The sequence below is a fragment of the Brachyistius frenatus genome, unplaced genomic scaffold (assembly GCF_029030835.1).
Source record: "Brachyistius frenatus isolate BFR_SWC_R1_liver_20210118 unplaced genomic scaffold, ASM2903083v1 Contig_218, whole genome shotgun sequence".
NCBI classification, from domain to species: domain Eukaryota; kingdom Metazoa; phylum Chordata; class Actinopteri; family Embiotocidae; genus Brachyistius; species Brachyistius frenatus.
The window spans coordinates 110,001-122,500 of NW_027210817.1; positions in this window are offsets into that span (position 1 = coordinate 110,001).

The following is a 12,500-nucleotide window of genomic DNA, read 5'->3' on the forward strand; positions in this document are numbered from 1 at the left end:
TCATCCCCTTCTTGTAGACAGCATTGATGTTGGTCTTCCAGTTCAGCCTGTTGTCATGGAGACACCAGGTACTTGTACTCCTCAACCATGTCCACCTCCTCTCCTAGAACTCTCAGCGGTTGTGGAGCCGTCGTCTTCCTCCTGAAGTCGACCACCATCTCTCTGGTCTTGGCCACGTTCAGGAGCAGGTGATTCCTTCCCGCCCACTCCACAAAGTCCTCCACTACTGCCCTGTACTCATCCTCCCGTCCGTCCCTTATATATCCGACCACTGCAGAGTCATCAGAGAACTTCTGCAGATGTCTTGACTCTGAGTTGTTCTGGAAGTCAGTGGTGTAGAAGGTGAACAGGAAGGGAGACAGAACAGTTCCCTGTGGAGCTCCAGTACCACCGACCACCGTATCAGACAGCACACTGCCCAGACGGACAAACTGTGGTCTGCCTGTCAGATAGTCAGTGATCCAGGAGACGGTGGACGTGTCCACCTCCACCACCCGCAGCTTCTCACTCAGTAGCAGTGGTTGGATGGTGTTGAATGCACTGGAGAAATCAAAGAAAGTGATTCTCACAGATTCACCGGTTCCATCCAGGTGAGACTGAGCTCGTTGCAGCAGGTAGATGATGGCGTCGTCCACTCCCACATGAGGCTGGTACGCAAATTGCAGAGGGTCCAGAGAAGATTTCACCAGCGGCCTGAGGTGGGCCAAGACCAGCCTCTCCAGCACCTTCATCACATGAGATGTGAAGGCAACCGGTCGGTAGTCGTTGAGGCCAGATGGAGTCGTCTTCTTGGGGACAGGAACCAGGCAGGACGTCTTCCACAGCACCGGGACCTCCTCCTGCTTCAGGCTCAGGTTGAAGAGGTGTTGTAGGACCTCAGCCAGCTGGACGGCGCAGGTCTTCAGGACCACGGGGCTGATGCCTTCAGGTCTTCAGGACCACGGGGCTGATGCCGTCAGGTCCTGCAGACTTGTGCTGGTGGATTCTCTCCAGCTGTCTCCTAACCTGGTCAGTCGTCACAGAGAGGGGGGTGAGGGGTGAGGGGGGATGGATGGAGGAAGAGCCCTGTGAGATTGAGGGCTCTATGCAGTTCACCAGGGGGCGCAGAGGGGGGAGGGGGGAGGCAGCAGAGGTGTTTGGGAGGTGTGAGGTGTGCAGGAGACAGATGAGGGTGGTGAACTAAACCTGTTGAAGAAACAGTTTAGTTCATTGTTCCTCTCCAGGTTCCCCCTGGTTGTTCCTCTCCAGGTTCCCCCTGGTTGTTCCTCTCCAGGTTCCCCCTGGTTGTTCCTCTCCAGGTTCCCCCTGGTTGTTCCTCTCCAGGTTCCCTCTGGTTGTTCCTCTCCAGGTTCCCCCTGGTTGTTCCTCTCCAGGTTCCCCTTGGTTGTTCCTCTCCAGGTTCCCCCTGGTTGACTCTCTCTCCCCTTGAACCCAGCAATCTCCTTCATACCGGTCCACACCTCCCTCACGTTGTTCTGCTGGAGTTTGGCCTCCAGCTTCCTCCAGAAGGTTAAATGCGTGTTTTAATTCATATATTAAAACCATTTTGTTTGCAAACTTTGCAGAAATTAACATTTAAACGTTAATATTGCATTAACAGGTTGAATTAAAACCACGTTGTTAGCTTAGCCACACAACGCTAAAACAGGCTAACGTTAGCTTAGCCACACAACGTTTTTGTGTTTATTAACACAGATGAGTCCTTTAAGTTGTTTAACATTCAGAGCAACAAAAAAAAAATCATTTCATTATTTCTGTAAAAACTAAAAAGATGCATTATTAAAAAAAACAACAGTGATCTGCTGTAAACAAACAGACATTTAAACTCCCGGTGATTTATGAGTTAATTAGAGAAGCTGATGGATGAACGTCGTTAAGAGCAATGAAAGGTGCTGAGACAGGAAGAGGGAGGAAAAGGAGAGGGAGGGGGAGGGGGAGGAAGAGAAGGAAGGGAAGAGGGAGGGGGAGGAAGGGGAGGAACAGGAGGAAGAGGAGGAAGGGAAGAGGGAGGGGGAGGGAGAGGAGGAAGAGGAGGAAGGGAAGAGGGAGGGGGAGGAAGAGGAGTCGTAGGAAGAGGAGTCGTAGGAAGAGGAGTCACAATGACAAATAACTCGGATAACACGACGACCACAGAACAAACCATCTGTTCTTTACACGTAACTAAGCAACCGTTTACTTATTATTTAAATGATGAGGTTATAAAAATTGTACTAAAGAAAGCAGACGACGAGCTCATCAGCAAGTTTTCCAACTGTCGTCTCTTGGTCAACATCTTGTTATCTGTCTTTGTTTCACTTCCTGTCCTTTGTATGATTGTTGGCCCCGCCCCCTGAGTAGTTTCACCTGTCCCTCGTTGTCCTTCCCTCCCTGCTGTATTTAGTCTGTGAGCTCTTCTTCTTCCCTCTTTGTCACTTTGTTTCAGTTTCCTGTCTGTTGCTGCGTCTTTTGAAACCCAGAGAACACAAACCACCTGAACTGTGGCGCCATGGCAACAAGGTTCAACATGAAAACACGCGCCCCAAAATTTTGACCCAAAAACTGCTGTTTCTCTGCTCCAGTTTCAGGTTTCCATGGTGACGTCGCTAATGTTCATGTACCTTATTGCTCCTCCTGCTCCGTGTGCAGCACCGTGCTGCGTTCAGGAACACTCTGGACTTATTGGTCTTCCTGCTCCGTGTGCAGCACTGTGCTGTGTTCAGGAACACTCTGGACTTATTGCTCCTCCTGCTCCGTGTGCAGCACCGTGCTGCGTTCAGGAACACTCTGGACTTATTGGTCCTCCTGCTCCGTGTGCAGCACCGTGCTGCATTCAACAGGAACTTAAAACAGACGTGTTGTGACTAATAAAGTTCACTGAGTAGATCAAATAATGGAGAGTCTGACTGTACTTGATCTTTCCATTGATATTCAAACTGCTTGAATCTTCCGTCACGTACTTCATGTACTGGACAGAAAACACCTCCAGACTTTTCCAAACAGCGAGAACATTTTCAGAGCAGCGTTTCGTCTCGTCGTGTTTCCTGCTGCCGGAGGACGCCGTTCACCGACAACAAGATCGTCTGCACGACACCGAGCTGCAGAGACGTCCTGATAAACAGATGACTTCCTGTTTCCCACCTGCAGGCGGCGCGTCCTCGCAGTGAATCCTGTCAGTCGAGGCTGCAGAGCGAACGAAGACAGCGGCGACGTAATGAAACGGATCCGTCGCCACTCGAACTGAAGGAGTCTCTGAGCACGCAGCTCATCAGAAGGGAGAGTCCTGATTAACGCAACAATTAGAAGGTGCTTCCTGCAGGAGAGCGGCGAGATCAGAGCCGAGACGCGTAATCAACTCCAGTCTGGATTCAAGACGAGACCTGAGATATAAACTGATTGTTTCCACAGACTGGATATAAAGACTGGAGAAAAGACTGGATATAAAACCACAGACTGGTTATAAAACTACAGACTGGATATAAAACTACAGACTGGATATAAAACTACAAAACTACAGACTGGATATAAAACCACAGACTGGATATAAAACTACAGACTGGATATAAAACTACAGACTGGATATAAAACTACAGACTGGATATAAAACTACAGACTGGATATAAAACTACAGACTGGATATAAAACTACAGACTGGATATAAAACTACAGACTGGATATAAAACCACAGACTGGATATAAAACCACAGACTGGATATAAAACTACAGACTGGATATAAAACTACAGACTGGATATAAAACTACAGACTGGATATAAAACTACAGACTGGATATAAAACTACAGACTGGATATAAAACCACAGACTGGATATAAAACTACAGACTGGATATAAAACTACAGACTGGATATAAAACCACAGACTGGATATAAAACTACAGACTGGATATAAAACTACAGACTGGATATAAAACCACAGACTGGATATAAAACCACAGACTGGATATAAAACTACAGACTGGATATAAAACTACAGACTGGATATACAGACTGGATATAAAGACTAGACTGGATATAAAACTACAGACTGGATATAAAACTACAGACTGGATATAAAACTACAGACTGGATATAAAACTACAGACTGGATATAAAACCACAGACTGGATATAAAACTACAGACTGGATATAAAACTACAGACTGGTTATAAAACTACAGACTGGATATAAAACTACAGACTGGATATAAAACTACAGACTGGATATAAAAACTGGATATACAGACTGGATATAAAACTACAGACTGGATATAAAACCACAGACTGGATATAAAACTACAGACTGGATATAAAACCACAGACTGGATATAAAACTACAGACTGGATATAAAACTACAGACTGGATATAAAACTACAGACTGGATATAAAACCACAGACTGGATATAAAACTACAGACTGGATATAAAACCACAGACTGGATATAAAACCACAGACTGGATATAAAACTACAGACTGGATATAAAACTACAGACTGGATATAAAACTACAGACTGGATATAAAACTACAGACTGGATATAAAACTACAGACTGGATATAAAACTACAGACTGGATATAAAACCACAGACTGGATATAAAACCACAGACTGGATATAAAACTACAGACTGGATATAAAACTACAGACTGGATATAAAACTACAGACTGGATATAAAACCACAGACTGGATATAAAACTACAGACTGGATATAAAACCACAGACTGGATATAAAACTACAGACTGGATATAAAACCACAGACTGGATATAAAACTACAGACTGGATATAAAACTACAGACTGGATATAAAACCACAGACTGGATATAAAACTACAGACTGGATATAAAACTACAGACTGGATATAAAACCACAGACTGGATATAAAACTACAGACTGGATATAAAACCACAGACTGGATATAAAACTACAGACTGGATATAAAACTACAGACTGGATATAAAACTACAGACTGGATATAAAACTACAGACTGGATATAAAACCACAGACTGGATATAAAACTACAGACTGGATATAAAACTACAGACTGGATATAAAACCACAGACTGGATATAAAACTACAGACTGGATATAAAACCACAGACTGGATATAAAACTACAGACTGGATATAAAACCACAGACTGGATATAAAACCACAGACTGGATATAAAACTACAGACTGGATATAAAACTACAGACTGGATATAAAACTACAGACTGGATATAAAACCACAGACTGGATATAAAACTACAGACTGGATATAAAACTACAGACTGGATATAAAACTACAGACTGGATATAAAACTACAGACTGGATATAAAACTACAGACTGGATATAAAACTACAGACTGGATATAAAACTACAGACTGGATATAAAACCACAGACTGGATATAAAACTACAGACTGGATATAAAACCACAGACTGGATATAAAACTACAGACTGGATATAAAACTACAGACTGGATATAAAACCACAGACTGGATATAAAACTACAGACTGGATATAAAACTACAGACTGGATATAAAACTACAGACTGGATATAAAACCACAGACTGGATATAAAACTACAGACTGGATATAAAACTACAGACTGGATATAAAACTACAGACTGGATATAAAACCACAGACTGGATATAAAACTACAGACTGGATATAAAACCACCGACTGGATATAAAACTACAGACTGGATATGAAACTACAGACTGGATATAAACCACCAACTGGATATAAAACTACAGACTGGATATAAAACTACAGACTGGATATAAAACTACAGACTGGATATAAAACCACAGACTGGATATAAAACTACAGACTGGATATAAAACTACAGACTGGATATAAAACCACAGACTGGATATAAAACTACAGACTGGATATAAAACTACAGACTGGATATAAAACCACAGACTGGATATAAAACTACAGACTGGATATAAAACTACAGACTGGATATAAAACCACAGACTGGATATAAAACCACAGACTGGATATAAAACTACAGACTGGATATAAAACCACAGACTGGATATAAAACTACAGACTGGATATAAAACCACAGACTGGATATAAAACTACAGACTGGATATAAAACCACAGACTGGATATAAAACTACAGACTGGATATAAAACCACAGACTGGATATAAAACTACAGACTGGATATAAAACCACAGACTGGATATAAAACTACAGACTGGATATAAAACCACAGACTGGATATAAAACTACAGACTGGATATAAAACTACAGACTGGATATAAAACCACAGACTGGATATAAAACCACAGACTGGATATAAAACTACAGACTGGATATAAAACCACAGACTGGATATAAAACTACAGACAATATAAAACTACAGACTGGATATAAAACTACAGACTGGATATAAAACTACAGACTGGATATAAAACTACAGACTGGATATAAAACCACAGACTGGATATAAAACCACAGACTGGATATAAAACTACAGACTGGATATAAAACTACAGACTGGATATAAAACTACAGACTGGATATAAAACCACAGACTGGATATAAAACTACAGACTGGATATAAAACTACAGACTGGATATAAAACTACAGACTGGATATAAAACCACAGACTGGATATAAAACTACAGACTGGATATAAAACCACAGACTGGATATAAAACTACAGACTGGATATAAAACTACAGACTGGATATAAAACTACAGACTGGATATAAAACTACAGACTGGATATAAAACTACAGACTGGATATAAAACCACAGACTGGATATAAAACTACAGACTGGATATAAAACCACAGACTGGATATAAAACTACAGACTGGATATAAAACCACCACAGATTGGATATAAAACTACAGACTGGATATAAAACCACATACTGGATATAAAACTACAGACTGGATAAAAAAGTACAGACTGGATATTAAACCACAGACTGGATATAAAACCACAGACTGGATATAAAACTACAGACTGGATATAAAACTACAGACTGGATATAAAACCACAGACTGGATATAAACTACAGACTGGATATAAAACTACAGACTGGATATAAAACTACAGGCTGGATATAAAACTACAGACTGGATATAAAACCACAGACTGGATATAAAACTACAGACTGGATATTAAACTACAGACTGGATATAAACTACAGACTGGATATAAAACTACAGACTGGATATAAAACTACAGACTGGATATTAAACCACAGACTGGATATAAAACCACAGACTGGATATAAAACTACAGACTGGATATAAAACTACAGACTGGATATAAAACCACAGACTGGATATAAAACTACAGACTGGATATAAAACTACAGACTGGATATAAAACCACGACAGACTGGATATAAAACTACAGACTGGATATAAAACCACAGACTGGACATAAAACTACAGACTGCATATAAAACTACAGACTGGATATAAATCCACAGACTGGATATAAAAATACAGACTGGATATAAAACCACAGACTGGATATAAAATTACAGACTGGATATAAAACCACCACAGATTGGATATAAAACTACAGACTGGATATAAAACCACATACTGGACATAAAACTACAGACTGGATATAAAACCACCACAGATTGGATATAAAACTACAGACTGGATATAAAACCACAGACTGGATATAAAACCACAGACTGGATATAAAACTACAGACTGGATATAAAACCACAGACTGGATATAAAACTACAGACTGGATATTAAACCACAGACTGGATATAAAACTACAGACTGGATATAAAACTACAGACTGGATATAAAACCACAGACTGGATATAAAACCACAGACTGGATATAAAACTACAGACTGGATATAAAAAACTGGATATACAGACTGGATATAAAACTACAGACTGGATATAAAACCACAGACTGGATATAAAACCACAGACTGGATATAAAACTACAGACTGGATATAAAACCACAGACTGGATATAAAACTACAGACTGGATATAAAACTACAGACTGGATATAAAACCACAGACTGGATATAAAACTACAGACTGGATATAAAACCACAGACTGGATATAAAAAAACCACAGACTGGATATAAAACTACAGACTGGATATAAAAACAGACTGGACATAAAACCACTGACTAGATATAAAACTACAGACTGGATATAAAACTACAGACTGGATATAAAACCACAGACTGGATATCAAACCACCACAGACTGGATATCAAACCACCACAGACTGTATATAAAACTACACACTGGATATAAAACCACAGACTGGACATAAAACTACAGACTGGATTTAAAACCGCAGACTGGATATAAAACCACAGACTGGATATAAAACCACAGACTGGACATAAAACTACAGTCTAGATATAAAACTACAGACTGGATATAAACTACAGACTGGATATAAAACCACAGACTGGATATAAAACCACAGACTGGACATAAAACTACAGACTAGATATAAAACTACAGACTGGATATAAAACTCCAGACTGGATATTAAACCACAGACTGGATATAAACTACAGACAGGATATAAAAGTGTTCGTAGCTTCAGGTCAGTTCTGGATAGTGTCTTCAGCTGCAATACCACGAGTTCCACTGGCTCCAAAAAGCCTCCGGCTCCATAGACTCCCATTCAACTTCTCTCATCAAATCCAAATATAAAATGTGTCCATCAGTTATCTCGGTGTTGTTAGCTAAAACTCCTTCTTCTTAGTTTTCTGGAGGTCCATCTGAAAATAATCCCTCATTCATTAGAAAAGAAGATTCAAGAAGACCTGTTTTTGGGTGCGTGTCTGTTTGATTGACAGGCCTGTGGTGCAGTCAGGTTACAGCTATCGGTGGGCGGGACGTAGTATCGTCAGGTTTCCAATCAGATCGGTCAGATCCACAGCTCACATGGTCACTTCCTGCTCCAAACCACTCTGAACTAGCAAAGATGGTGACGGACAGAATCTGAACTGGAGGATTCATAATGTTCACAAACCAACGATGACATCACTGATGGTTGGTGACATCACTGATGGTTGGTGATATCACTGAAGCCGCTCTGCCACCGCTGGCATTGATTGAGCTACTTCAACATCATCGCACTTAGCTGCCTCTACTGGTCTGTGATTAGTCGACCTTCAGAATGACTCAGTAAACCAAACAGGGCTCAGCACAGACTGAAGCTGCAATCTCCAGCTAGTCTGGAAAAACTGCTATCATTAATGTTTTCTCAGCCACTCTGAAGGGTCGACCAATCACTGACCAGGAGAGGCAGCTAAGTGCAATGATGTTTAAGTAGGTCCATCAAAGTCATTTTAATTTTCTGCATTTTCATGTAATTTTCAACCATTACAATGACATTATTTATTTACAAAATGTACTGTGTGCCATAAAAACAATCACAATATACTGGTAAAACTACTGGCTTTTAGTGAATAGGCTTTAACTGCAATGTCCTCATCGAAGTCTATATCCAGCAGTTTAAATGGAATTATTATTTTATCCATACTTTTATAATTCCAGTTCTTTATCACTTCTCTTGCTGGGTCATTTTCATTACTGAGAAATGTTTTTTTCAAATTATTATTTAAAAAAAATAATATTTTAAATATTGTTTCTACAGCAACAGTAATGTTTACAACAGGAAAGTCACTATAAACTAAAAAAAAAATGGGTCAATGGAAAGAAATCTAAAAATGTCATTACTGAGTGAAGTTTAGACAGAATAAAGAATATCATTCAGCATCAGTGTTTTCAGCACCGTAGAGAAACAACCAACCACCAATCACAGCAGCGTAGACAAACAACCAACCACAGCAGCGTAGAGACACAACCAACCACAGCAGTGTAGAGAAACAACCAATCACAGCACTGTAGAGAAACAACCAACCACCAATCACAGCACGGGGTGCTGAGAAACAACCAACCACCAACCACAGCAGTGTAGAGAAACAACCAATCACAGCAGTGTAGAGAAACAACCAATCACAGCAGTGTAGAGAAGCAACCAATCACAGCAGCGTAGAGAAACAACCAACCACAGCAGCGTAGAGAAACAACCAACCACAGCAGCGTAGAGAAACAACCAACCACAGCAGTGTAGAGAAACAACCAACCACAGCAGCGTAGAGAAACAACCAATCACAGCAGCGTAGAGAAACAACCAACAACCAACCACAGCAGCGTAGAGAAACAACCAATCACAGCAGCGTAGAGAAACAACCAACAACCAACCACAGCAGCGTAGAGAAACAACCAACAACCAACCACAGCAGCGTAGAGAAACAACCAACCACAGCCATGTTCCTGAGTGGAGGATCCACCTGCTGATGAGAGGGAAGGAACCTCTGAGTCAGGGCCACACTAACATCACCAGGCTGACTTAAGGTGGACCGACCTTTAAAGTGGACCAGCTATTCTCATTGTGGTGACAATCTCAGACTGTCCTAAACTCAGGATGGAGAAATGTTTGGCTGCTGAGTTCAGCTTAGTCTGTAAGGTTTATTCAAATTAGACAAATTCTTTTAAAGTTAGCTGCTAAGAGAGATAGCAGATGCAGCGCCGAAGTGTTCTTTCACAGCATCGAAGCAAAATGAAGACAAAAAACGTGTTGTGTTGGATAGAAGCAGACAGATGCTGACTGATGTCTGTCGTCTTCAAAACACTGAGCAGAAATGATGATGTCACGAACATTATTTACGTTATTGACAGTGAGCTATTGAGTTTAGAGAGACTTACTGATGTAAACATTACTGCTGTCGAAACAACACATTTTCATATTTAACACATTTCAAGCATTAAATTTATTCTTTTAAAAAAATTATATATTTGTCATGAAAAAGAACAGATATGAATATTGATAAAGAAGCTGGATGATGAAAATGTAGAAAAGTCTGCTGGAGTCATACTGACTGTGGGAGGATGAGAAAATCTCTCTTCCAAACTATTAACATTGAGCCTGGTTTTACCAATCTGTTGTGATAATTATTATTTTCATGGCACAGTGTAAATTCTTTAGATAAATATTGTCATGATAATTGTCTGCGTTGTTTTTAGTCTATGTTGAGACACAAGTTCAACATGAAACAAGGTTTTATTTGGACAAATCTGAAGAAAGTTGATGATGTTAATATGATATTTGCCAGCAGTGTGTGAGCTGTGACACTGAGTCAGAAACAAGGAGCCTGAAACTGAAGCACTTTAATGGAATTCAACTGTCGGACATTTTATTATTTACACCTGTGCTTTACTGCTGTCGGTGGGTCGTCTTCCTGCAGCTGTTGTGAAGGAGGTACACCTTCAGCACACTTCCTGGTTCGCTAAATATTAATTACTATTACTAAATAAAACACATGTACAGCCTTTAAAATCAACCTGTGTGCAAATGTAAAAGAATTAATGGCAATTAAAATCACTAAAAGCAAACAGATTAAATAACAAATCAAGTTTGTGATTGAATGATAAATAAAATTATGAATCCTCAGTTGAATATGAACTATGAAAAAATGAGACAGATTTTATTCACCATCTTCTAAGTAAATTGTTTTAAGTTTCTCTGCTGACAGAGTAAACCCCGAAACAGATGACGTAACTCCACACCTCATGAATATGGAAATCTTCCCCACCTCTAGCTCCACCCACCCCTCTCACCTGAGCACTGCTCAGCAGAGCATGTGTAACTCAGCTGCTGATTTTGATCAAGCAACTAAAGTTAAATACTTCCTTAATGAGGGTTTTACCTTCCTCCAACTCTGGGTGCGTCACGCTGCTGCACATGACAGGAACAGTCTCTGAACGTATCCATCGGGTTTTCATGGTGCAGAGCCACTCTTTATATTCACTGAGCCTCGCCGCCATCACCAAAATAAACTACACTTATTACATGTTCCATTATCACTGAAGGAGGCGGAGCAATAACCAAACATAAGACACAAGACAGCGCTAACTGCTACGCTAAAGTAAGTAGCAGATGTGAAGTGCTGTGATAAAGTGTGTAAATGGCGGGATGTAGTATCGTCAGGTTTCCAATCAGATCGGTCAGCTCCACCGCTGGCTCCTCCCCCAGCTCGTCCAAATATGGTCACTTCCTGCTCCAAACTGCTCCGAACTAGCAAGATGGTGATGGACAGAATCTGAACTGGAGGATTCATAACGTTCACAAACCAACGATGACATCACTGATGGTTGATGACATCACTGATGGATGATGGTTGATGACATCACTGATGGATGATGACATCACTAAGGGTTGATGACGTCACTGATAGTTGATGACGATAGTTGATGACGTGACTCGCAAGACAGACTTCATCTCTGGCTTTGCTATCCAGCAATCGCTGGACTTCCTTGGTCTCACTGAGACCTGGATCACACCAGACAACACATCCACCCTGCTGCTCTCTCCTCTGTCTTCTCCTTCAGCCACACCCCCAGACTCCCTGGTGGGGAGGGTACAGGTCTACTCATCTCCCTAAATGGAGTTTTTCTCTTTACCCACTTCCACTTCCTACATCACTGTCTCTTGA